This window comes from Ursus americanus, chromosome 33, assembly GCF_024610735.1.
Source record: "Ursus americanus isolate L20-20 chromosome 33, mUrsAme1.1.p, whole genome shotgun sequence".
NCBI lineage: Eukaryota > Metazoa > Chordata > Mammalia > Carnivora > Ursidae > Ursus > Ursus americanus.
In genome coordinates, this window is record NC_142159.1 from 22957497 (window position 1) to 22982127 (window position 24631).

At 53.3% G+C, this 24631-nt stretch overlaps 1 protein-coding gene across 1 annotated transcript in view; it reads left to right on the forward strand.

Moving 5' to 3' along the window:
* Positions 1-1529: 1529 nt before the first annotated feature.
* CASZ1 (castor zinc finger 1) overlaps positions 1530-24631 on the forward strand; it is a 147857-nt gene continuing 124755 nt past the window's right edge. Inside the window, exon 1 of the mRNA XM_045776893.2 lies at positions 1530-1678. The gene's annotated coding sequence lies outside the window, so the exon portion shown is untranslated. The remainder of the gene's footprint in view (positions 1679-24631) is intronic.

The following is a 24631-nucleotide window of genomic DNA, read 5'->3' on the forward strand; positions in this document are numbered from 1 at the left end:
TCCTGTGTGGACAAATCCCAAACATGGGATTCTCAGACCCATTCTAGGTGGGAAGGAGACAAGCTGTATTTTTGAGGTTTTTTGGTTTTGTTTTGTTTTTTCCCTCAGCTGGTCTAAAACAAGGAGAGATCACTCAGCAACTATGGGATAAGGGGATGGTTGGGCCTCCTCTCTCAAATCTGGAGGCTTTATTAGGGGACAGGGCAAATCCTGGCCACCTCAGGGCCAGAGGGCCATGGAGTCCCCAGTCTCTATGCATTTACCAATTAACTTCCAGCTTAAGGCGGGGCATGGAACGCATCCCAGCGGATGTCTGTCTTGGGCAATTACCATCCAGGGCTTCTGGAAACTTCCGGTACTGAGATGCTTTGCCGAAACCTTGCAGATTTGGTCCCAAAGTCTACCAGCCTGCAACACCATTTAGCAGCCTGTGGCATTTCCTCTTAGTTTAATGCATTCTGTTGAACACTTCTTCAAACGGTGGGTCATACTTTGAATTTGTATTCAGTTATTCAACAAATCATTTAGCTATTTCGTTTACTATTGTGGTCAGTTTTTCACTTCTCTCACCATCCCAGTGTTTACCCATTTCTCTCACGTCTGATGTTATTTCCATCATGTCCTTGTTAAGAAGGAAAAACAGGTACAGTGACTAGCTCAGTCCTGGGACAGGGGTGGCCTGGTGGAGAAAGGCAGGACCCGAACCACGGTGTCAAGACTGCAGCTGACCTCCAGGCTCAGCCTGGTGTGGCCACCTCAGACCAACTGGGAGGTGGGCAACGGGGACAAAAGGAGAAAAGGGGGGGCTTCTCCAGTATAGTTGGAAGGATCCCCCTCTCAAAGAGGCCCTCCTCCGTCAACTGGGAGGGGTAAATGAGCTCTCCCAAAACACGTTATCCAATTGCCTTGCTTTATTTTCTTCACGGATCCTTTCACTCTCTGAAATAATATTATTCATTTGTTTTAATGTTCATTACCCTTACACCTTCGCACCCCCTCCACCCCCAGCCAGGTTCATTCTTCACGGCCTATCTTGCGCACTTAAGGGTTTATTTCTTGCACAATGGACTGAATGAAAAACTCCCTTGCAAAGAGTAAGTGCAAAGCAGATATCAAACAGTGAGAACATCACGTTCCTTTGGGTTCGACAATTCTAACATTCTAACTTGCAGAAAAGAGCTAGGTCTTTAGTGGGAAAGTGGGAAGCAGACTGGCTCTCGGGGATCTGAACAGGTGAAAAGTAACCCACTCCTGTTTCCTCTCTCTTGTCCCCTAGCCTCAGCTCCACTCAACTGGGTGGGGGGTGTAGAAAGCGTCTCCAGCCGCAAAAGGGAGCCGTGAGCTCAGATGCTCCTCCGCAGGCCCGGTCTCGCTGCGCTCGCGAGCCGAGCTCAGCCCGGGCGGTGGGTGGGAAGAAACCGGGAGGGGAAGGTCTGGGGGTGTGAGGGTGGAGCGGAGCCCGGCCCAGTAATCCGGCCCGGGTTTTGCATGCCACCCATTCGCCCGCTCGGCCGCGGAGAATTCCATAATCACAGCGGGCGAGAGCGGAGACTGGGAGCGAAAAATCCGGGATCCGGCAACTTTGGGCAGCGCATGCGCGCCCGCGGCGCTCCATCCCAAACACACACACATTTTTCCCCCGGACTTGGAAAGTCACCCAAAGCCGCCCCAAGTGCAGGTAAGAGACTCGGCGCTGCCTCCGCCGCGGCCCCCCCACGCCCCTCAGCTCCGGGGGCCTCCCAAGGTGCTTCCCCGCCTCGCCCCCTGTCCCGGTGCAGCCCCCCACTCCCGGGGCTGCCGCTTGCAGCAGGGAGCGGGCGAGCGAGCGAACGAGCGAGAGAGCCAGCCAGCCAGCCTGCCTGTGCGCGGCGGCTGCCACCCAACTCCGGCAGTGCGGGAGGCAGGGGGCACGGAGGGCTGGCATCCGGGCGCGGGGCGGTGCGTCGCCCGCCGTGGCCAGGGGAATGCCCAGCGCGCGGCTCCGGGAGAGGGGAGGGCTGCTGCTCCTGGGGGTCACTTACTTCAGCTGAGGGGGCGGCGGGGTAGGCGAGAAGAGGGGGAGGTGCCAGGCGCGAGTGCAGGACTTTGCAAATAGGGTGGGGGCACCCCCCGCGCTGCAGGCTGGGGGGGGGCAGGTGCTCGCCAATACCGGGTAATCACTCCTTCCCCCTACGCTCCCCCCACCCCCGGCTGCAGGGGTACTAGCGCCCGCCAGGGCAGAGAAGGAGGCAGGGGTGAGGGGTGCCTGGGGTGACTTTGCAAGACTTTGCCCAGGGGAAGGGGTGGGTGGGGAACCCCTCCAGCCGACTCTTGTGCCCCAATACCAGGGTGTAGGTGCTGCCGGCAGAGGTAGGCAGTGTTCACTTAGGTGCGGGGTGCCAAGGGGTGCCTCCGGGTGGGAAAACGAAGGCGAAGGGTTGCTTGGCTGGGGGGAGCGGCGCCCCCTTTTTCATGTGTGCCTGGGAAGTTTGTCTCAAGTGCGCTGCTCCGGGCGCGGCAAGTGGCGCTCCTCACTCCCCCCACCCCCACCCCAGCCTCCCCGGGCGCAGGGCTGTTAGTGCTGGGCACAGGGAGCCGGGGCACCGGCTCAGGGCCATGCGGCTGTCCGCCGGAGCCCGCCTGGGTCCGGGGAAAAGTTCGGGGGAGTTGCCGCGGTTGTTGTGTGCGCTGGGAGAGAAGTTGCGCCCGGGGATGTGGGACGTTGGGCTGGCGGCCGGGCAGGCGGGTAGAGCGGTGCGCTCCCGGGGGGCCCGGCTGTGGTGGGAGAGGGTCTGGCGGGGTCTGTGCCTCCAGGGTGGGCTGAGGGTGACCTCGGGGCTTAACAGGGAAAGGAAACCTTGAATCCAGGGACGCGCGGCAGAAAGAGCCATGAGGCGGAGGACAGAGAGAAGAGTAGTTCGTAGGGGAGCAGGGGGCACCGAAGGGAAGAGGGTCGGACCACCCGGTCACTTGGGGTCGACCTTCAGGGCAAGGGAACGCGTGGTGGCTGGCGGAGGAGTGTCGCGAAGCGGGGCTCCAGGGGGCGCGCGGGAATGGGGGATCGGGTCGGACCGACAGTCGGGGAGCTCCCGGGGCAGGGGGCAGAGTCGTGCGCCCGGGGTGAGCCGGCCGGGCGGAGCGGCGGCCGGTTTATTTTTACTCGGTGGCATTTGCAGAATGTGCAGCTGATGGCGGTCGGCCGCCAGGAAGTTTTGCTTTCTGTTCTTTCTCTCTTCCCGAAGCCAGCGCGGCCGGGAGCGGGCGGGCTGGGGAGCCGGGCCTGGGAGGGGAGGGGGCGGCTGCTGGGGTGGCAAGGTGCGGGCAGGGGCTCGCTGGGGCGGCGGGCGGGGGCTGGCCGGCGAGGGCGGCGAGCGGGCGCTGGGTCGCTGCGGAGCATTTGGGCGAATGTCTGTCCCCTGCGTTGGGAGCTTCTCGGCGAGGGGAACAGGTGTATGCGCCGTCAATCACGGCGGGAGGGACACTTTGGGGGCGTAGATTAAGATAATAATAATAGATTTTTCTCTAGGGGGTGGGCGCAGATTCTTCTTCCAAGTCGTCCCCGACCCAGGTCCGAAGTTGGGGGAGGAGAAGAGTGCCGAGGGAGGCAGGGGCCCGCTTCTCCCTCTACACAAGTTCTTCCGGACCCAGCCTCAGCTTGGGAAGCGGGCCCTGGGTGCGGCGAGAACCTCCTTCCAGTCACGCTGGGGAGGGTGCGTGTGCGTGTGCGGGTGCGTATGATTTGTCCACCAGGGAAGCAGCGAAAACACTCCTCCAACAAGCCTGGAGCTCCCCCAAACCCAGCTGGATTAAGGGGCGACTGGGGGGCGGGTTTATGCGTTGCTGTCCCAGAGGAGTGTGGGGGCACGACCCCCAGAGTGTGTGGTTGTCCCGCCAACACCCCAAAGAGATGGGGGCGGCGAGGGGGGAAAAGGCCAAGGGTAGTTGTGGAGCAAAGTTGGTAGATTTAGGACGTCTCGAAGCTGGTACAGACGCTCGGTAAGAGCGCGCGAGGGGACTGGAAAACAGATCGCCGGGTAAATTGGCGCGCCCCCCCCCCCCACGGCGCGCGCACACACACACACACACACACGCGCGCGCGCGCGCACACACACACACACACCCCACACACGTCGCCGTCCTAAAGGGAGCTGTCCGGGCTGAGCTGGAGCAGCTGCGCCGGGCGTGGTGAGGGGGGTAGTTGGTCCCCGGGGGCTGCGCCCGGGCTGCGCTCCACGTGCCCAGAGGGGGCGCTGGGCCGTTCGGCGCCCGAGCGCAAAGCTCTGGGTTTGCGCCTTGGTGGCGGCCAGGAGGTGCGTCCCGGGCGGGCGTCGCGTCCCGCGCCATCTCCGGCGACTCGCGCTACCACCCTCAACGCCAGCCGCTTTCCCACTTGCCAAACTTCGGCTTTATGGTTTGCACCTCACTCGAGCTCTCAGACCCTCTGCAGGGCAGGGTGGGGAACTTTTCCCTTCCCGGCGGCGGCCACCGTCTCTCTCCGGGATCCCGCGAGCTGGAGAGATTGCCGCCCCCCCCCCCGCGCCCCCATCTTGTTAGCCACCTTAGAGGCGGTTAACGAGAGTTTATGGGGAATATTGTTGAACTTCAGTAATCAGGTTTCCAGCGATCTTATGCCTCCTGTTTAATTTATTAGACTAGTTATTTATTCTGTTGATGATAATCTGTTGCTGGTTTCTATGGAGATGTTAAACTGATCTCTTTCAGAAATCAAACTCCATATGCACTAAAACGTTTAAAGGGGCAGTGCCTCTCTCTTTCCCCGTCTTTTTGATTTTTGTTTTTTAGACTTTGCACCTTGCAGAGACTTCGCGTCTTTCCCTGAGTCTCGGTGCATTTTATTTCCTTCTTACGAAGGAGAGGAGCCCGGAGACTCGCGCTTTGTGGCAAGTACAGCTTATTATGGCTAGAAGAGAGCGAAGGCTTTGATCCCTAAGTTGCATCATCATTTAAAACAGATCATTTCACCACCACCCCCTTCTTCCCCATCGTATAAGAGCAAAATTCTTTCAAGATCAAAGAGTCCAATCTAAAACAAAAAAACAACTATTGTTAAAAAAAAAAAGGAAGTCAGTCAAATGTGAACCTCTCCTTTGTATCTGTTCCCCTTGTGTTGAAAGAATTTTTTTAATAAGAAAAACAAAACTTGTAGCTCAGCTAATTTTTCATACTTATTAATAGTTTATCTGCCCCCCCCTTTTTAATTTAAAAAGAAGTTCAAAGTTAGATTTCTCTGCCTGTGGGGGTTGAGGTATATTTGCTTCTCTTTTAGATCCTGACCATCTGTTTTTGGAAAATTAGCCTCTGGGAAGAGGGGGAAAGTTTTTACTCAAACTTAATTGAGTACTTTAAAATTAAAAAAAAAAAAACCCAAATATTTGACAGTCCTAATTTCCTCACTTTTTTGGGGGGGAAGATCAGTAACCTCTGTCCCCTGTATGAGAGCATATCAACTTTTTCTCCTTTTCTCCTCCTGTCCTCTTTTCAGGTATTTTTCTGTAGACTCCTGACTTTGAGGGGGTGGGTGCAGTGAATTAAGAAAGTAAGGCAGAAAAAAAAATTATCTTGGTTTGTGACACTCTGAAAAATTGCAAACCTACTCTGAACTCAGATATTTATCACGCTGACAGATATGATGCAAAGCGATTGCATTTCCTAATGATCCTCTGGGACTAAGTTGTAGGTAAAACCATTTAATGCATTTTTAATTTTAAAGTAAGGCCTGGGTTCCATTTTCTTGGAGGTGGGGGGAGTGGATGTCCCTCTCTAGAGCTGATGCTTTCTGAGTATACTGTTTTGCTTTTTGAAGTAGAATCCCCCACCTCCACCCCTTCACATTTCCATTTACTTTGGGGAGGGGTGAGCCACACACAGGGCATTTGGCTTTCATAAATAAATTTATATCTGGCCAGAAGGTCCAAAGCTAAATAAGAGCACAATTAAAAAAAAGAAAGAAGCAAAAACAAACCTCAGACTCCACCCCTGCTATAGGAAATAAAACAGAGTCAATACTTGACTTTTTTTTTTTTCCTTATGCCATCCTGGTTCTCTTTTACATTATTTTATTTTGGAAGGGGGTGGAGTGGTTGTTGCTTCTTCGCTCAGAGGAGAGAGGAGCCATTCCTGCTCTTTTCCCCTTCGCTATATTTTAAAAATTTGTTTGATTTGGATTGCAAACAGAACAGGCTTACGGGAGAAAAGAGCACTGTGGCTTTAAACTCAGGAGTTTGCATATTCTCCTTGTATCTTTCCCCTTTGCTAATTATTGTGTTGTTTTCAGAGCAAATATGTCATATCCATGGCGACCGGGCAGGTTTATTGTCTTTCTGAAGCAATAGCTCACATAAGTAATTAATGACTTTCTTTTTTTTCCTCTGGCTTAGGTTAAACAGATCATTCAAGGAAAGTCATATCTCTCTCTTCTCTCTTCTCTCTCTCTCTCTTTTTTTTAGCCCAGTGACATAAGAACATGAGTTAGAACAAGAAAATACTTTAACCAAGAAGTCAACAGCTTATTTTCCCCCATTTCTTTTAAAAGCTGAAGTGTCAGCTTTCAGACATATGAGGCTGTCATACTGGCAGCCGTGAGTGGTGCAGTCCACGCCTGGGTTGGAAATCCATTGGAAGGTTGTGCAGCAGGGGAAGTGTTGGCATGGGGGGGAGTAACCTGCAGGAATTTGTTTTTGAGGTGGGGGGGAGCACTCCAAAATGAGTATTTCTCCTGTATTTAGCAGAATTTAATTAAATTGTTTACAGGAAAGAATTAATGAGTTGGTAGTAATGTGTGCCCCCCCTTCTTTTTCCCAGGCTAGTTAATTGGAAAGACAAAGTTTTTCTTTTTTGATTCACCTTGAGCTTCAGCTTTCTCCAGCCTTTGTCTCAAGTGTTTTTTCCTGGAAAAGTACCTTTTGGAATCCCCTCTGGTTACTATTTCCAGAATTATAGTGGAGGGGTTGTTTGTTTTTTTCCCTTGGACCCACCATTCAAAACTGGTTTCTCCTTCTCAGGAATCAACTATGATGATTGACTATGACTTGGATTTTTTTTTCCACTTTTTTTTTGGGGGGGGTGGCTTTTTGAGGATGTAACATTATATAGACGGCCTACCTTGCTTCGGTATCAAGAGACAGTGTTGTGGAAGGTAGAAGAAATGTTTTTCTTTAAAAAAAAAAATCACCATGTACATTCCACCCTTTTCAAATGGACTTTTTGCTAATAAGAAGTCTTATGATGTCACTCCTTAACTTTAGAAATACACTAGATGTCCAACTGATATTCTCCAGCAGCTCTCTTGCCTCCCCCCAACAGCCATGCATTAATTAAGCACACTTATACTCTGTCCCCCACCCTTTTTGAAATTCCACGTATTGCTGAGGTTTTGTGTGCGTCCTTAAGAAAGGGGAATGAGATAAACAGAAAAGCATTTCTATTATATTTATACTTGGACACAATTAAAAAGGATATTCTCCCCCCTCCCATTTGAAGTAAGTTAAAAAAGGCCGTGAGTCAACTGAATGAATCTTGAGGCTTTTGGCATTAAAAATAAAAATATGAAGACAGAAGAGAGATTTCTTTGGTATCTGGTTTCTGAAGAGCAGAAGAGAAGGCCAGGCGAGTCTGGTGCTGAGACTCCGGCGGAGCTGTAATTGAGCCCGTAACCTCTTGATGTCTATATCAGAAAAGCAGACATGAGCAGAGGGAACCGAGGAGAGGCAAACAAGCCTTGTAAAGGAGGGAGCTTAGGGGGAGATTCAGAGAGAGAGAGAGGTGGGGGGGGAGATTTAATTTATAGACATTTTAAAAACTGTAATTTCATTAGGATCTGTTCTTCCCCTTCTCTGAAGGGCAGCCCGGCAGACCGACAAGGCCGGTCCCTCCGCTGGGATGCATGGTGTGCTCGGTGGGCGCGAACTTGGGCATCCTTTGCAGCCCCTCGGGTTCCTTGGCTCGTTGTCCATTTTCTGACGGCTTCCTTATTTTGGAATTAAAAAGTCCCGTAGAACCCAAAGTTAGCCATGGCTTCGGGCTGCCCGGTGATCTCCCCTGTGGGTGCCGTGCCGTTCCTCGAGCGGGTCTGTCTCCTGCCTGGCCTTTGGCATCTGTGTGTCTTCCGTCTGGCGCTGGGCTGCCCGCGGTTCTGGCTGCAGGAAGCCGGGGGCCAGGGGGGCACCCCAGCCCTGCCTCCCCTCCCAAGTTCACCAAGTTAAGTTGCGGTGGTGCTGAGGCCACCGTGTGGGTCGCTGGGGGGTGGGGGGGAAGCTGACGCCTGTCATAAATTCTGCAAAAATTAATCAACCGTTTAAGAGCCGCACGTTAACGAGGTTGTGCAGGCAAGCCGGGCCCTTCTCCAGTTCCCCCTGCTCAAAGTCCAGCAGAGTGAGGGGTGGCCTGGAGGGTGGGGAAGAGAAGGGGGAGTTTTTTTTTTTTTTAATCTGAATAATTGAGAACAACTAGGGAGAGGGAAGAAGAGAGAGGGATTTATTGAATATAAATCCTCAAGTGCCCTTGTTCCATATTGTTGGAATTTTTTTTTTTTCCTTTTGGTCTGGATTTGTCCTGTGTGTCTTTGGTGGAAAAGACACGTAGAGAAAGAGAGCAAAGGAGGGGGGTGGGGAGAGAGAGGGAAGGATAGAGAAGAGAGAGAGAGAGGGAGAGAGAGAGAGAGAGAGACGTGTGGCTCCTTTGGAACTCATTATCATTCTTAATAAGCCTTAAGGAATAAAGAAGAGCGTTGAGTGTAAATGCTGGGTAATCCTAACACTTCTCAAGGTGAGAGGAGTCTTGAGGACACAGAGAAAAGAGAGAGCAGAGGAGGGGGGCAGGCAGTCCTGGGGGAGTGGCGGGCCCAGGGTTTGGGAGGCTCTACAGGAGGCCTGGAGGCTGGGGTGGGGGGAGCCTGGAGAAGCCCAGCCAGCCGGTTGTCTGAGATGACACTGGGGATCTCCAGGAGAGGGTGACTCGCTGAGGCGAGGAGCACGGGTGAGGGAAGCATCTGCCCTGGGTCAGCCCTGCCTTGGGTTGGGGTAGGGAGAAGGGGCCACAGGGCCTTTCTTCTTCCCTGAGCACTGTCTCCCCCAGCAGGCTCAGCCCCTGCCCCCTGGCCTCAGGTTCCTGGAGAAGGGGGGAGGGTGACTTGTCCTGCTCCCTTGGGCTCCCCCGCTTTGTCCGCTCTGGTAAGCGGGAGGGACAGAGCAGCGGCCAGAGCTCAGCTCTGGACACTAGGTGGCTTAGAGGATCTTCGAGGTTTCCCAAGACGAGCAGCCGCTGGCTTCCTCTCTCCTCCCCGCTGGTGGGCTCTGCCGTGCCTGTCCTCTGTCGGGCCTGCGGCCACCCTGGCCGGCTGGCAGGAGGGTGAGTGGGCCTTGGCACAGGGGCATGGCACAGCTCCCGATGACCGGCTTCCAGGCCAGGCGAGGAGGAGGCCCTGGGGGCCAGAGACGCAGCTAGTCAGGGCAACTGGTGTAGGACACTGGGGGCATGAGACGCTGCCGAGCCCCTGGTGGTAGTGGGGGGGGGGCAGTCTCTACTTCTTCCTCTTTTGAGTTCATGGGCCTCCTTTGAGAATCCTCTTAATAAAAAAAGGTCTCCTAAGCATAAATGCTACTAATTCTTTGAGGGGTTTCACAGATCTTATAAACCCAGCTAAGGACCCTCTAGGGTCCCTGGCTCTGGTGGGCTTCTTTCCAATTCTCCAGGACTATTGTGGGGGGGTGGGGTAAGGAAGTGAGGAGGCAAAATCAGGTCTCATGTCCATTCGCACCCCTGCTTGCGTCAGTCCTGGGGGAGAAGAGCCATGTCAACCTGTGATCCAGGGTCCCTCGCAGCTGGATTGGGACCAACTCTCAAATTCCCGTCTGAAGAACCCACGCCTGCTCAGGGAGATGCCCCTCTTCAGGACAAAGGCAGCCTCTCCCTCGTCTGGGGGGCATTCTGTAGGATTCCTGGGGTTGTTTGAGGAAGGGTCTTAGCCAAGGTCATGTCCAAACCCTAGACGGTTTTCTCTGGGGACAGAGCGGGCAGGAGATACAATTCAGGTTTGACTTAACCGTAGTCAGGTTTTGTGTGTGTGTGTGTGTGTGTGTGTGAGTGTGTGTGTTTTAACTCCGTGTTTCTTTTGGAAAGCAACTTCTGGGGAGCGTGCAAAAGGGGGTGCGTGGGAGTTGGAGATGAAGGCTGGTGACTGAGCCGGTGTGAAACCCGGCGGGAGAGCAGGACGGGTTAATGGCGGGTGGATTCTGCTTTTCTGTTGTTTAAAAGCAGTAATGACCAAATTGCATGCCCTGTGTGTGCTTGCTGACGAGATTTACCGAAAGGAGCTGCGCTGCCTCTCTGCTGGTCTTGGGGTGGGTAAGTGCGTGTGTGCGCACGTGTGTGTGTGCGCGCGCGCGCGCGTGATGAGAAGAAGGGGTGGGGGCATCAGCTCTGCCAGGCTGGCACCCTTCCCCAGCACTAATTGCTGGCAGAGTGCCCACGGGGGCTGTGCCAGCGTCTCCAGCTCCTCCCGCCCCCCTCGCCCCTGGGGAGCTCAGCTGTGCAGCTCGCTATGTGAGGGCCATTTCCGGGCCCACTAGTCCCGGAGGCTCCTTTGGGAATTTCAGTGAAATCTGATCCCTGGGGGGAGACCATGGGCCAAGCCCAGCATCCCTGGTCTGGCATGAGGGGACTGGGTGAGACCTGGGTGGTCCAGGGGTCCACTGAGGTCTAGCTGTAGGGGTCAGGAGACCACGTTCCTGTTCTAGCTCTGCAGTAAATCGCTGTGTGGTCTTGGGCAAGTCATTTGACCTTCCGGGCCTCGGTTTCCTCTCTTATCAAATGGCCTCTGACCCGATTTCCCTGACAGGGTCTCCCTGCTGGTCGGCTGGCCTTGTAACTGTGCATGTTCTTTGAAATCGTGAAATGTAATGAAGAATTCATCGCGGTCACGTTGTCAAGTGCAGGGTGCCCCCAGCGTCAGATGAGCCAGTTTCATATAATATGGTATCAGGGAGTCCAGAAAGCCATGGGCCTGGACATGGTGTGTGTGGTGCTGGGGCTGCATTTTTGTATCACGTTGTGTTTTGGTTCTCATCCTTGGGAGCTTGGGGCTGAGTTGGGAGAGGGGGGAGTTGCTTTTTCACGCAGTATGCGGGATCCCTTGAGGAGCTGTGTATATTATAGATCATGCATTCTGAAACTAATTAGCTAGGGATCAGAGTCGTGTCCTTACATCAGTTACTTAACTGGCTTGCGTCTCAGTTTTCTCATCTGTAAAATGGGGATAACACTATCTGCCTTGTGGGGTTGATGTGAGGATCACATGAGCTGGGACTTGTGACATATTTAGAACCAGCCTGGCACCTGTGTGTGTTTCAGACTCACGTGGGAGGGAGTGTGGACACAGCTGCTGCCCACCAGGGCGTGCTGTGGACGAGAGAGAAGGGAGAACCCATTCTGTATATCTGGGGGCTGGGACTCCGGAAGGTGTGGGGTGTGATGCTGTTGGTTGGAAATTCTGATTTTGTGTTTTATCTTTCGGGGCTACCTTGAGGTTTCCGGTATTTTTGGTGATGAGTCAGAAGGCGTCGAGAAGCAAGGTGCTCCCACCTTTGGAGTCACCCCAAATGGGAGAGGGGCCATTGGTCTCTCATTTGCCTTGTGGCCAGAGTGGATGTTCCCGGAGCTGGGGAGGCAGGGAGTTCATCACAGGAGCTTTTTGGGACGGGAGGCAAGGGGGTTGGTGGGGGAAGCCCCTGGGAGCTGCTGCAAGGTACTGGTGGCCTTCGAGTTTCATGCTGAGTGCTGGCGGCCGGACCCCAGAGGCCAGCGTGTGAGGGCTCTGCTGTGGCGGAGACGGCGTGGCCAGCAGAGGGGTAAGAGCCTGCTTTTGGAGTCAGGCTGGACCCAATGCGAACCATGTTTCTCTTGGTTAAGCAGATTAATTTCTCTAATGCTTTGTTCCTAAATCTGTACGATGGCGTTGGAATTCCACCTGTGAGCACAGGGAGGACAGTGGTCGTTAACTCCCATTCACTGAGGTTTGACTTGGAGCATTACTTCCGGAAATCACTTAGCCCGGTGAGCAACACACAGTAGGGACTGCGGTGTGAAAATTCGAGGAGTAACAGGCTAGACTTGGGCCGAGCCTGTGCCGATCCTTGGGCGTTCTGGCACTAAGTGCTAAGCTCGGTGCTCAGCCAGAGGGCGGAGCTGAGGGGGAAAGCGGAGCATGGTGGGGATGGAGCCCAGGCTTCCCCCCTACCCTTGGGTGATCCTACCCCGGGGAGCAGCCCCGGGCCCTGGGCGGAGGTGGGGAGGGAGGGGCCAGGAGAAGAAGCAGAGGTGGCTTGGAGGCAGTGACCTAAGGAGGCAAGGACATGGGGCTGTGAAGCAGGGGGCACTGGAGGGGCGAGGGGCACTTACAGAAGATGAATCGCCACCGGCCTCTCCCATTTCACTGTGCTATGCCAAAACACCCCAGTTCTTGTTTCACTATCTGAGATCTGGGAGCAGGTTAATTTCCATGACGAACTCCAGGCCACGTGCTCTGAGGATTTATCTAATTAAACTGATGTGTTTTTTTTTTCTAAGAAAGAAAGGAAGGGAGGGAGAAAAGAAAGATAGGAAGAAAAGAAGGAAAGAAGGAAGAAGAAATGGAGGGAGAGAAGGAAGGATGGAATGAGAAGTAGGGAGGGAGGGAGGAAGGATGGAAGGAAGGAAGGAAAGGAAGGGGAAGAAAAGAAAAAAGAAAGATGGGAGCGAGGGAGGGAGAGAAGGAGAGAGAGAAGCTGGAGGCAGACCAGTGATTTTTGGAAGGCTATGCCAGAATGGAGGAGAGCCTTGGTGGCTGGGATGGGGGGCTTCTGAGCTTTTATTTCCAACATCTCTCTTGGGCTGGGAGGGAAAGGGGCGGCTGGAGGTGCTCTGGATCTGGACTGTCCAGTACAGTGGCCACTAGCCCATGTGGCAACGTAAAGGAACTGAAATGAAAAACTCAGTTCGTCAGTGAACTAGCCACATTTCAAGTACTCCATAGTCACTAGCACCCACCGTGTTGGGCAGCACAGATACAGAGCGTTTCCAGCATCACATCAAGTTCTACGGGACAAGGGAGGTAGAAGAGGGGCGGGTTCTTCCCTCCTAGAGCCTGTGCTAAAGGGAGGCGCGAGCCCCCAGGGGACAGTGATGGAGGCAGGGGATGGGCTCCCCGCCTGCAGCCAAGGCCTGTGTGGTGCTGGGGCCTCCTCTTTCTTTAGGATCCCCTGTAGGTTTCATCTCTCCCAGGGGCAGGGCGAGATGGTGGGTCCACAGTTAGCAGAACAGGATTTAGATCCTTTTCTCACTTGCTGTTTTTTTGACTTGGGGCCGGGGTCGTTAACTGTCTGACTGTGTGGACGTGGGCTAGCAGGAGGGTTAGTGCTCAGTGGGTCTCTGTGATCATTGCCTGAGCCGATGGATGTGAGCACGTTAAGCAGAGTGCTAGGCTCATCGTGAACACTCGGAAAATGGGGACCACAGTTTTTATAATAATTATATTATTATTGTTGATATTATTTTAATGTGATTATTGAAGAGTTTTTGTGGCTGCCAAGTTCTTAGGGACATCCCCAGACCAAATGCTAATTTCTCTGTAATCAACACTTTCCAGAATTAGGTTAAATGAGTCCCCCCCCAACCCCCCCAAATCCCTACCTTCTGGGAGCCTAATTTGGATCCCTTTCCATCTCTCCCCATTCCTTCTTTCTTTGGGCAAAAAGAAGAGGTGAACAGCCCTAGAATTAACTCTTGCAAGCCGTTCTACTTGTGAGAGCTCCTACTTCTCCAAGCACACAGAAAATTGTGCCAGTGTGCACACACACACATGCATACACGTGCATGTGGACGCGCGCGTGCACACACACACACACACACTTCTCTACTGGCCAAACTACATTAAAAAAAAAAAAAATCAAACGACAACCCAACGTATTAAAATAGGGAAGAGCAGATGTGGCCCAGGCGGGGCTGGCTGGATTGTTTGGGGCTGGGGGTGGAGGCGGTGGCCTCTGGGAGGGACGTGTGTGTTTATTCCTGGACATTGCCCAGTGCCCGTGTGCTAATGTGGAACTGAAAAGTCCCCTGCATTGTGCAGGCTCCTTTCCCCGTGAAAAGGCAATTGAGTCAGTGAGTTCTGAATGGATTGGAGCTGACAGTAAATGAGAATTTGGCAGTGGGTAGAAAACAAGTTCCCCCACCCCTACCCCCCACCTAACACACACTCACTCATCCCTCCCTAAACTCCCAATGCTTGTCGGGTTTTTAGAGTTTTGAAAAAAAACACATTAGGTTTCTTTTTGTATGTATCAATGTTATTAGCAGGGGTTCTGCCCCAAAGTGCCCCCTTCCCCAGGGATGGCCTAACCCCCTCCCCGTCGCCTCGGTGGCTCTGCCAGCAATCCCGAACGAGTTAAAGGCTGAATCAACTCTAGACCCAGCTGTACATTTTACTCTGGGTTCCTGAATGAAGCGATATGCTGTGCTCAGCACGATTGGAGACTGTCTGCCCCAGGTGGCCCACCCGGCCCCCACCCTGCTAGGCTCCACCAGCTTGCATGGGACCCACTGCTGGCAACGGGGGAGCCTTGTCCGGGGGTCCCCACGTCCAGCCTCCCATGCGAGGCCTATTTTAGTTTTAAAAGAAAGGGTGCCTCATCTTGAGCTGGTATCATGCTTGTTTTGCAAAGAAGGCTTACAGTTTTGAGGGTTTGTCTATGCCATGGGCCCTGCCCTACCCCCTCCTCCCGCCATATTTCCCCTCTCCACCATGCCCACACTAGTAAGTTGGTCAACAGACATTTACTTGTCCCTGGCCGTTGCAATGGTCCCATGTCCCTAGACCTCCCCACTTAAACATTCCCAAGAGAGCCAGGGAGGGAAACAGTGGCACTTTACAGGGGCTCCTCCAGTCACCGATATGTTTGTAAAATGGCGGCTCTTTAGCTTGACCGTTCTCTCTCGGTGGAGGTGTGGAGTCCCTCTTCTTCCTCAGGGGCAAGAGGCAAGGAGAAGCACTCATTTTGGCAGGATTCCCGCCTGCTTTTGGCGGGGTGGGGGGTGGGGTGGGGTGTCATGTGTCCCGCGGTGGCTGTGGATGCCTCTCAGGGGGTCCCTTTCTGGAAAAGGTCCCGTGGAGTGTGGGCTCTAGCAGCTGTCCTGGGAGAATGGCCCCCGTGCAGAGGCACCGAAGGATAATTGAGTGCACACGTTTAAATTCCTGGTTCCTCCTTTATGAGTGCTATGACTTTAGGCACTTCCCTAACCCTTGCGAGGCTCAGTTTCCTTCCTTGCAAAAGGAGAGAGATCATAGTGCCTCCAGCATGGGGTTGCTGTTGGGATTAAATGAAATAATGCTAGTAAGGCACTTGGCGCGAGGCCTGGTGCATGGTTTCAAGGGGTAGCTATTATTGCGACTCCTTGCTCCCCGCCTGTTATCAGGAAGGCAGGAAGGCGGAGGGCTCAGGCCTGCCGCCATGTTCAGGCTCCAGGACGCCCCAGGCCAGGCTGGAGCCTTGGCACCCCAGCCCAGAGGCTGTGGCCACCAGAATTCTGCTGAAGCGTCCTTGCCAAACCAGCAGAGTGAACATGAAGAACACGAAAGTGTCGGCCCAACAGAGAGCACTGGAGGGGAGCAGAGAGAAGGCTTGCCATGCCCGGGGCTGGGTTCACAGACTCCCAAGGTGGCAGCCCCTGGGCCGGCCTGGCCTGCCTGGCCCAGGGAAGGGTTGGATCCCAGACGCTGATGCCATTTTGATTCTCCTTGGCCTCCCCTCCACGGTCGGGAGCGTGGCCCTTGCCCTCCCCCAGGAGCAGGTGGCCTTTGCAGTCTGGCACCTGTTCCTGGAGGGCGGCTGCCAGGAAGGCGCAAACCTGGGGATCACCCAGTGTGTCTGCCGAGTCCTTGCACGAGGCCTGTTTACTCCCTGGAGGGGCTCGCCTGGGCCTGACCTGGTGGACGAGGTCAGAGCAAGGCTTGTGCTGTCGTCCCAGAGCGCCCCCCCCAACCCTTACCTCCAAGCCCTCCAGGTGAGTCCCAGGAGGGTCGCAGGGGGCTGTGTGCTGGGGGCTTCCTGGGGGACTGACGGGAGGCACGAAAAGGGACGAAGGATATAGGAGGAAATTGGGGGGCAGCAAGCAAGCTGAGGGGATTTCACCTTTTCAGTTTTTTGTGTTTTTTTTTTAAGATTTTATTTATTTATTTGACAGAGAGAGACAGCCAGCAAGAGAGGGAACACAAGCAGGGGGAGTGGGAGAGGAAGAAGCAGGCTCCCAGCGGAGGAGCCTGATGTGGGGCTTGATCCCACAATGCCGGGATCACGTCCTGAGCCGAAGGCAGACGCTTAACGACTGTGCCACCCAGGCGCCCCTACCTTTTCAGTTTATTAAAAGAGGAAGGAAATAGACATTTTCGGAGTGCCAACTAGGTGTCAGATGCTGTGCCATGACTTTCTGTGGGACCGAAGGACACAGGGCAGGTCGTGGGTTCGACTCCTGCTCTACCTGTCAGGAAATGAGGCTCAGAGAGGCTAAGCTAGTTACCTGAGTTCACCCAGCTGGCTAAAGGAGAGCCAGCCTTCAAACGCAGGCCGATACGACTCTGAAGCATTACTATTCTCCATGCGCTGGGAGACTATAACCTTATTTTAAATAGTTTTTGAGAATAAATAAAGGGAAAACACTCACCCATAATTTAACTATTGTAATATCACCTCCTTTAGTATTTAGTGTATTCTGGTGTATTTTTCCCCCTTTGGTGACTGTCTATATTTGTAAAATATACATTTTACTTAATTATAATCATAAGAGAATATGGTTTTAGTTGAGAAGTGAGAGGGTCTCCTGAGCTGGGGCCAGTGGGGAGTGATTGATTCTCAGCAAAATGGAAACCTGGTTTTGGCCCTGAGCCATCTTTTCCGTAACGAGGTTCCTGAAGTTGCACTGGAAAAAGCAAACTGGGTGAATGGAGAGGCAAAGAAGACCCTTGCGTTCCCTCCTGGGCTAGTCGGGCGCAGTTAAGTGGTAGAATTTTCCTTTTAACTCACTTCCTTCTTGCTTTTGACAAATGGGAATATTTGTACGATTTTCCCGAATGACCTCCTCTCCTTGGGGTAATGAGAAAATGAAAGTCTTTGCTAAGTGCTTTGAGATATTCAGATATAAAAATGGAGAGCAGAGTGTTGTCATGGGCCTTTTGCTGCCAGGGCGCTTTATAAAGAGGAAGTACGGCTTGTGGGGGTGAAGGTCAGCGTGAGGATGAAGGCCATTGCTGGAACCAGCGTCTCTCTGGGCAGAAGGGCAGGGGTGTGAGTGGCCTGGTACAGGATGGGGAGGGTTTTAGTGGAGCCTCTGCCTGTCCTCCAGGTTCACACTCCAAGGCCAGGGTGATCCAGATCGTTCAGGCAATGCCCCCACCTCGGCCAAAAGCGTGTGGCTACATGGTTCAATTCATGGAAAGGTCTCCCGAGGGCCCCCTTCTCCCCCTCTGGCTTCACAGCGTCAGCCCAAGAATAACAGGGCGGAAGAAATACTGTGTCACCTATACAAGTAATAATGTTGAAGATGATTTCGAAACATGGAAAAATGTTTATTACGTGAGTGAAAAAAACAAAACACCGAAGGCCAAGTGAACGCCACGATAGAAACTATATAAAAATCACAAATGCGTATGGACAAAGCTTGAAAGGTAATCCTCCAAAATGAAAATTATAGCATGAACGGTGGGACCACGGTGATTTGTTTTTTATTTCACAACATTTTCTTTAAATTCCCCCCTATGATTAAAAACCAACAAAGCCAACGTGGCGGCCCAGTAGGGAGCCCGGGGAGGGGGAGGGGGTGGGGCAGCGCCAGGCGGGAGGGCGCCTGCACCCACGGCCCCCGCAGGGTGCTGAGCTCACCGGCTGTGGCAGCCACAGAAACCTATGAGATCTCCAGAAGCCGAGGCGTATCGGTGACTCAGACCTTCGTGTTATGCTGTTCAACAATAGCTTTTGTCCTTTGCCCAAAACCCTAGGCCAGTGTGTTAAAAAAAATTATAAAATTATGAGATAGTTTGTACTTTCCTTCCCAGCCTGTGCCAGCTTTGGGTGCTTTATTTATTCAAGGTGGGGAGGCAGGGAAGGCAGGGTGGGGGTGGGGGGCAGACAGAAAGGAAAAGAAAAACAAGGTAGAACTCGGACAAGGCCCAAGAAACGTTTGAGCCTCACCAACAACCTTTCTTTTGTTTCCCCCATGGGGAGAAAAAAATAAGGCGGAAAAAATGCAGAGGACCAGTTTGAACCAAATAAAACTCCTCGTGTTTTGTGCATGGGGTTGTTTCTTGCAGTGGGTTTGCCTGTTGTTTGCTGAATAAGAAAGCTACTTCATAAAGCTTATCTCTGGGCCAGAACATGATGAGGGTAGGAATGGAGGGGCCTGAGCAGAAAGGGCTGGAGCAAGGACAGCCAGATTGGGCTCTGGTGAACGTTGATGTTTCACTTGGCTGTTCTGGCCAATCATGCTCGACTGCCAACAGCCTTTGCGCCCACTGCTGGTTGGGTTTAAGTAAGATTCCTACCTCCTGGTGTCCCAGAGCAGCTCTGTGCCAGTGGGACTCAACTCCATGTGAATTGGAAATAAGGATGAGTTCGTCTTTTACCAGCTTGGACCAGAATGTTCCTTCCAGGGCCCATTGGAAGACATTTTAAGAGTGAGATTTAGGAAGAAAGACCTTGAGAGGGTCGAGTGGGGAATGGGGGGGGGGTGGCGTGGGTAAGTGTATGTGAAATTGTGCATGTAATAGGGTGTGAGTGATTGTGTGTGTGGTTGTGTGTGTGTGAGTGTGTGTCCCCTTGATCACTTTTTCCCTAGTTGTAATAGCTGGGCTGAGCAAAGCTTATGGGGGGCCTTACATCTATTTTTTTCCCGTATTACCTTGTCTCCCTGCCCCAAACCACTTCTAGTGAACCTGTCAGGCGGCCTGAACCCTGGGCGGATTGGCGAGTCTTTCTTCAAGATTAGTTCAAAGGATTCTGTAGGCATAATCCAGGGTATTTGGCAGCGGTTTGACTGGGAAGAGAAAGGAGTCTTTTGGGTTAGATGCAAAGACACAGAGATCTGTGGTGGCCTGGCCTGGAACTCAGGCGTCCATGTCCGAGGCCCTGCTGGGGCTTCTGGCCCTGCCTCCCCTGTCGCACCTTGTCCAGGCCGTCTTGGGAACAGATCTGCTGTTGAGTTTCCGTGGCTCTGTGGGCTTTAATGGGCCTTTCTTGATCTTTCAGTCATGATGATTACTCCTGAGAAGAGGCCAGTCCAGAGGTTATTGTGCCTGTTTTACAGATGAAGAAACTGAGGCCCAGAGAGGAGAGACACCTTGTCCATGATTACACAGCTAGTCAGTGACAGACCTGGAACCAGGACAAAGTTTGGGGCCACTTGGAAACATGGTCATCTCTGCCAGTGGCTTGGGGCAAGGCTGAACGGTCCCAGACAAGGAATTCTGCTTTCTTTCTCTTCCAGGAAACAAAGGGACCCTCTTGGGGCATCAGATGTTTTGTGGCTGTGGTTGGAGTCAGTGGCCCTGTTTTAGGGTCTGTCTCTGTTGAGGAAAGAGCACTGGATGGTGAGCCAGGACACAGGGAGTGCTAGCCCCGCCTCTGTCACCTGTGAGCAGCCTCATCCCAAGCCCTCAGCTTTGCTATCTGCGTACAGTGTAAGAGGCTGGCCCCAGTGGTTCCTTGTCCTGTCCCATGTCAGGACAGCTGAGCTTCCTGTCACAATCCAGAGTCCCCAGCTGTGCCATGCAGCAAACTCTCTCCCACAACCTGTCAAACCAGAGGCGCCAGTTTCCTCAGGGCTCCCTTGAGTTCCCTGCCCCTTTCTTATGCCAAGGAGAGCCTTTGCAGGCTTGTGGAGCAATGCCCCCCGGCCCATGCCCCATGCACCTGCTTATTGATAACTGCGTGTCTGAATGTGCCTTGTGTCAGAGCCCTTTGGTTTGAACTTGCTGAGAACTGAGAGGCCGATACGCGAGGAAATTGCGAGCAGGGGAGAGAAGTGGTACCCTCTGACAAGAGGCAGCTGTGGTAAAGGGGGTAGGCGCCATGCCCAGGGTGAGCGCCATCTGGGCAGGAGGCCTGGCTTCCAGCTGTGGGGGCTCCGGAAGGGCAGAGCCTGGGAGGAATGATTTTGAAGCCACTACTATGGAGATTAAGGGGATGAGAATGTAAATCTCAAGTAAAAAGGTAATTGAATGTAATAGCAAACACTGCTCGCTCTATGTTAATTTTAGCTCTTCCCCTGGATACAAGGCGCTGTATTAGTGTTTTATTACCATTTTGTTTGCACTAATAAAATAGTAAAATTTATTTCAAGGAAGTTGAAGGATGGTTTTACAATGCAAATTTGAAGAAATTGGACTTTTCATTTATGCCTCTGCTATTTTAAACCCTGACGGGTGTAAATTAGCTACAGGGACCGAGCAGACCCCACTGATGGGGACTTGGGAGGCGGGAGCCCTGGCAGAGGTTCCAGACTAGCTCAGAGCAGAAAGCAGAGAGTGTTCCACAGAGAGGCTAGAGGGGCACAGGGGTCTTATTGGGTGGGATGGGGAGGTGGGTGAGGGTGTATCAGGTACGAATGACTCTGGGGGTGGGCAAGCATGTCATGTACTGATCCTGCAGGGAGACACACGTGGCCACAGACCTCAGGGCTGCGTCTTTCCTCTCTGCCCTTTGGCCTCCTTCCTGTCTTGACATTGAACCTCGATTAACCAGGTGACTCCTCGAAGGGAACTGAGCAACTCTTTCCTCTGCTCCCAGACAGGAGGGGTAGACCAGATGTCCGGTACTTTTCTTTCTTTTTTTTTTTTTTAAAGGGCCTGAAAATTGAGGGGAGCCGTAGGAGTGTGGAAGGAAGACCCCAAACCTAAAAGGAGCTGGGGAAAAGGACCCAGGCAGGATGGCAGCCCAGCAGAGGTTTCAAAGCGTATTCCCCTTGTCTGTTCTTCCTTCTGACCTGTTCATACTTAGGAGACAGGAAGCAAAACGTTTTTCAGTAAAAGCCAGCATCCCTTCAGGTTGAGCCCAGTGGTCCCAGATGTGGTCATATCCATGAACAAAAAGGCTAGAGAACTGAGTTAAAAAAAAAAAAAAAGAATCCAGTTGTCTGAGTTTTAGAGAACCCAATGATGGCATAGGAAGGTGGAGAGGGGAAGGAAATAGGAGATTGGAGAGTTTCATTTTGAGTTTTGGGTGAAGAATTCAGGTTGGTTCTTGTTTTATCCAAACCGGTTTGTTTATCTCTGAGAAATTATCAGCAGCGGTGGCCCGAAGCGATGCATTGGGGGACCAGCTTCCAAAGGGTAGGGACCCGAACAAGTGTACCGATGTCTGGCGAGGTCTGTGACACGTGTTGCCCAGGGTTCTCTGGCCGCCTGCCTGATGTGGGGCAAACAGTGAGCTGGTGACACCGGTTTCCAGTCCCAACCCTAGGTCTCGTGGGTTTTTTGTCAGTGTGTTTTCTCTCCTTTGTTTGGGAGTGCGGGGTGTGTGTGTGTGTGTGTGTGTGTGTGTGTGTGTGTGTGTCTGTGTGTCTGTGTGTCTGTGTTTGATGCAAAGATTCAAAGTGTTGATACTGGCAAGACCAGAGCTGAGAAACTGGAGCAGAATGGTGGCAGAAGGCAATCAAAGATTCCCTTGACTGCAGACGGTGTGAGCTCTAGGTGTCAGCACTCTGTGGGTTTACAGGGAACTTGGCACCAGAGCAAAGGAGGGTGGGTACAAGCTAGAGTCGGGCCTATGGGGTCACGTTTGGAGCAGACTTGGGTGCTGGGAAATTGCCAAGGGTCAGGCTTCCAGCAGCAAAGCCAGCACCCCACATTGTTATGGTTAGGGCAGGACAAGTTCTGCATGTGGGCCTCTCAGCTTCCTTTTGGATCCTGTGGATGGCATTTCTTGGGATCGTGGGGTTCGTGCAGAAGACAAGGGACTCCAGGCCCAGCCCCGTAACAGGCCAGGAACCTCTTTGTTCCCCTGCTAGGTGCCCAGGAGGCCCCAGTGGCCGAGGGGACAGAGAGGAAGGACCTGAGCTGGCCGAGGCGGCCAAGGCGAGGACAGCTTTGAGAGGGTTGCAGAAAGAAACCAGAGATGAGGACACTGAAAAGGGGTGCGACTTTTCACTTTCGAAATACTTTCCAATTCTCAGAGAGCAGAGAGATGCACTGCTGTGTACCCAAGGATTTAGAGAGTGCATCAGGTTGGGGGGGGGTGGTTACGCTCCGGGTGGATTTCAATCCAAAACTGTAATTACATCAAGGAGCAGACAGAAATGGGAAAAGCGGATTAGTGGTGTGGCCCGCTTGGGCCTATCGGTGGAGGAGGCTCCGGGAGCCCCTCTCAGGCTTGACCTCTGTGCCAGGATCCTAGCCAAGGAGGTTCACCCCCAACCACCCCGAGGAACCACCAGGACCCCGGGCACCTCTTTTCTGCTTGTCTACTCTTTTTTTTTAAGATTTTATTTATTTATTTAACAGAGATAGAGCCAGCGAGAGAGGGAACACAGCGGGGAGAGTGGGAGAGGAAGAAGCAGGCTCACAGTGGAGGAGCCTGATGTGGGGCTCGATCCCATAACGCCGGGATCACGCCCTGAGCCGAAGGCAGACGCCTAACCGCTGTGCCACCCAGGTGCCCCTCTGCTTGTCTACTCTTAATTGTCCCCAGGCCACCCCTGGAGGGTTGAGACTCCTCTGCACAGCTGGAGGGCTGCTCCTCGTCCTCCCTGCTTCCTCTCAATGCTGGCTTTCCCGTGTCAGTTCCAGCCTGGAATAGAAAGAAGCTCCACTTTGATTGATTGGACTTTCTTTTCCGTATGAGGTCTATGCATGTGTGTTGGAGAGAGCGTGACCTTAGAGGACACTGCAGATTGCTCTCATAGGTGCGCATGGTAAGCTCCAGAAGGTAGCACTCTATCTGCTGCTCTGTCCTGTTGGGTTTGGGGGAGCCTGTGGCCTGGTCCACAGCACCGCCCTAGTTGCCCTTTTATCGGGAGAAAAGGTGCCCAGAACTTCTAGGTCTTTGGCCCACAAGCCTGTGACCCTTCCTGTCATCCTACTCAGCCCCCTGGGGTGTGACGGTGGCATCCCCAAGTATTCCAAACCCCCGGCTCACCTTTCTCTTCTCCCTGCCCCCCTTCCCTGCACCTGTCAGCTGTTTCATTGACTGTCTGGCTTGGCTGCCACCCATCCTACCTCCCAGGCCAGCTCCTCCCCCGCCCCCCTCCCCCCAGGCCCACACTCCCTCCCTTCCTGTCTCTGCCCACGTCTGTCTCTACCTGCCCGTCGCCGGCACACCTGAGGATCCGAGGCCGCCTAACGGAGTGTGGGGATGGTTCAGGGTGTTTACCAGACAGCAGGGATAAGGTATTAAATCCTGTTGCTGTCTTCCCAGGGCCAGGTTCCTCAGATGGTTTTCCAAATTCCTAATCTCGGTGCCCACATCCCTGCCCAGCCCATGTTTGATGGGAGCTTTCCTTTCCGATTGAAGCTGAACCGAGCAGGATCCGTCGTGAGGCTGGGTCTGGCTTCCCACCGGTGCACGATGACATGGAGGTCCAGCCCCTTCCTCTCTGGTTCTTCCTTCCTCTCCTCCTTTCTTTGGGAATCTGAGTGAGTGGGGGCCAGCATCCTGCCACCAGGTGTTCTAGAGCCTTCTTGAGTGCCCCTTTCCCCACCAGTTTTGTCTTGAGGCCACCTGCTGTAATGTAGGGGAGGGGACCCTGGAGTGGACTTAGTGTCAGAAGCAAGGGGGACCCCAGCTTGAGGATGGTCTGAGATGGCAATGAGCAGGTGAATGACAGCCCCTCCCGAGGACATCATTAGGATTCTTCCCACTCAAAATAAAAACGGCCAGTGTGGAGTTTTGCTCATGATGCTGAGAACCCTGGCTTGCCCCAGGAGCGAGTCGGCATGGCAAACCTGTTGCTCCACGGTGTCTCTGCACTGGTTCTGGACATGCAGGACTAGGGTGGCGGTGTGCTCCTGACTGCCCTTGTTAAGCTGGCCTAGCCTCCAGGATGAATGACTGGAGGGCTCAGAGACTCCCCTTGAACAGCGACATTCAAGAGCCCAGTGATGTTCTTTCTGATCTGGGGCAGAGGCAACTTCCAGGGATCTTCCCTTCTCTAGGACATCCGGGGCTTGTCTACCTTCCCTGCGAACTCTGTCCCTCATGCTCAGCCTTCTCTTTGAGAAACTAGGCTAAAGGCACAGATTAACTTACTCTCCCCATCCACTCCCCCCCCCCTCCCCGGCTGGGAACTTTCTAGGAAGGGAGGAGCAAGACTCTACAGCAAGCAACGTTCTTCACCAGTGGGGGCAGCCTGGATCTAGCCTTCAGGGGTGGAGGTGCCTGGGACTGATGGATGTCCTTTCTCTGAGCTGCTATGTGACCTAGACAGAGCCTTCTAATTTCAGCTTCTCTTTCCCTGGCTACGGGCTCCCTCTTCTTTCTGTCCCCTGTGCCTCTTTTCCTTCCTCTGGGCAATGGGACAGGGCTTGGGTTTCCCTCGCTCTCCAGGTGGTCTACCCTCCATACGCAGCCACAGGTGTTCTGTGTCTCCACCCTCTCCCCATTGCCTGGGCAGTCAGCAC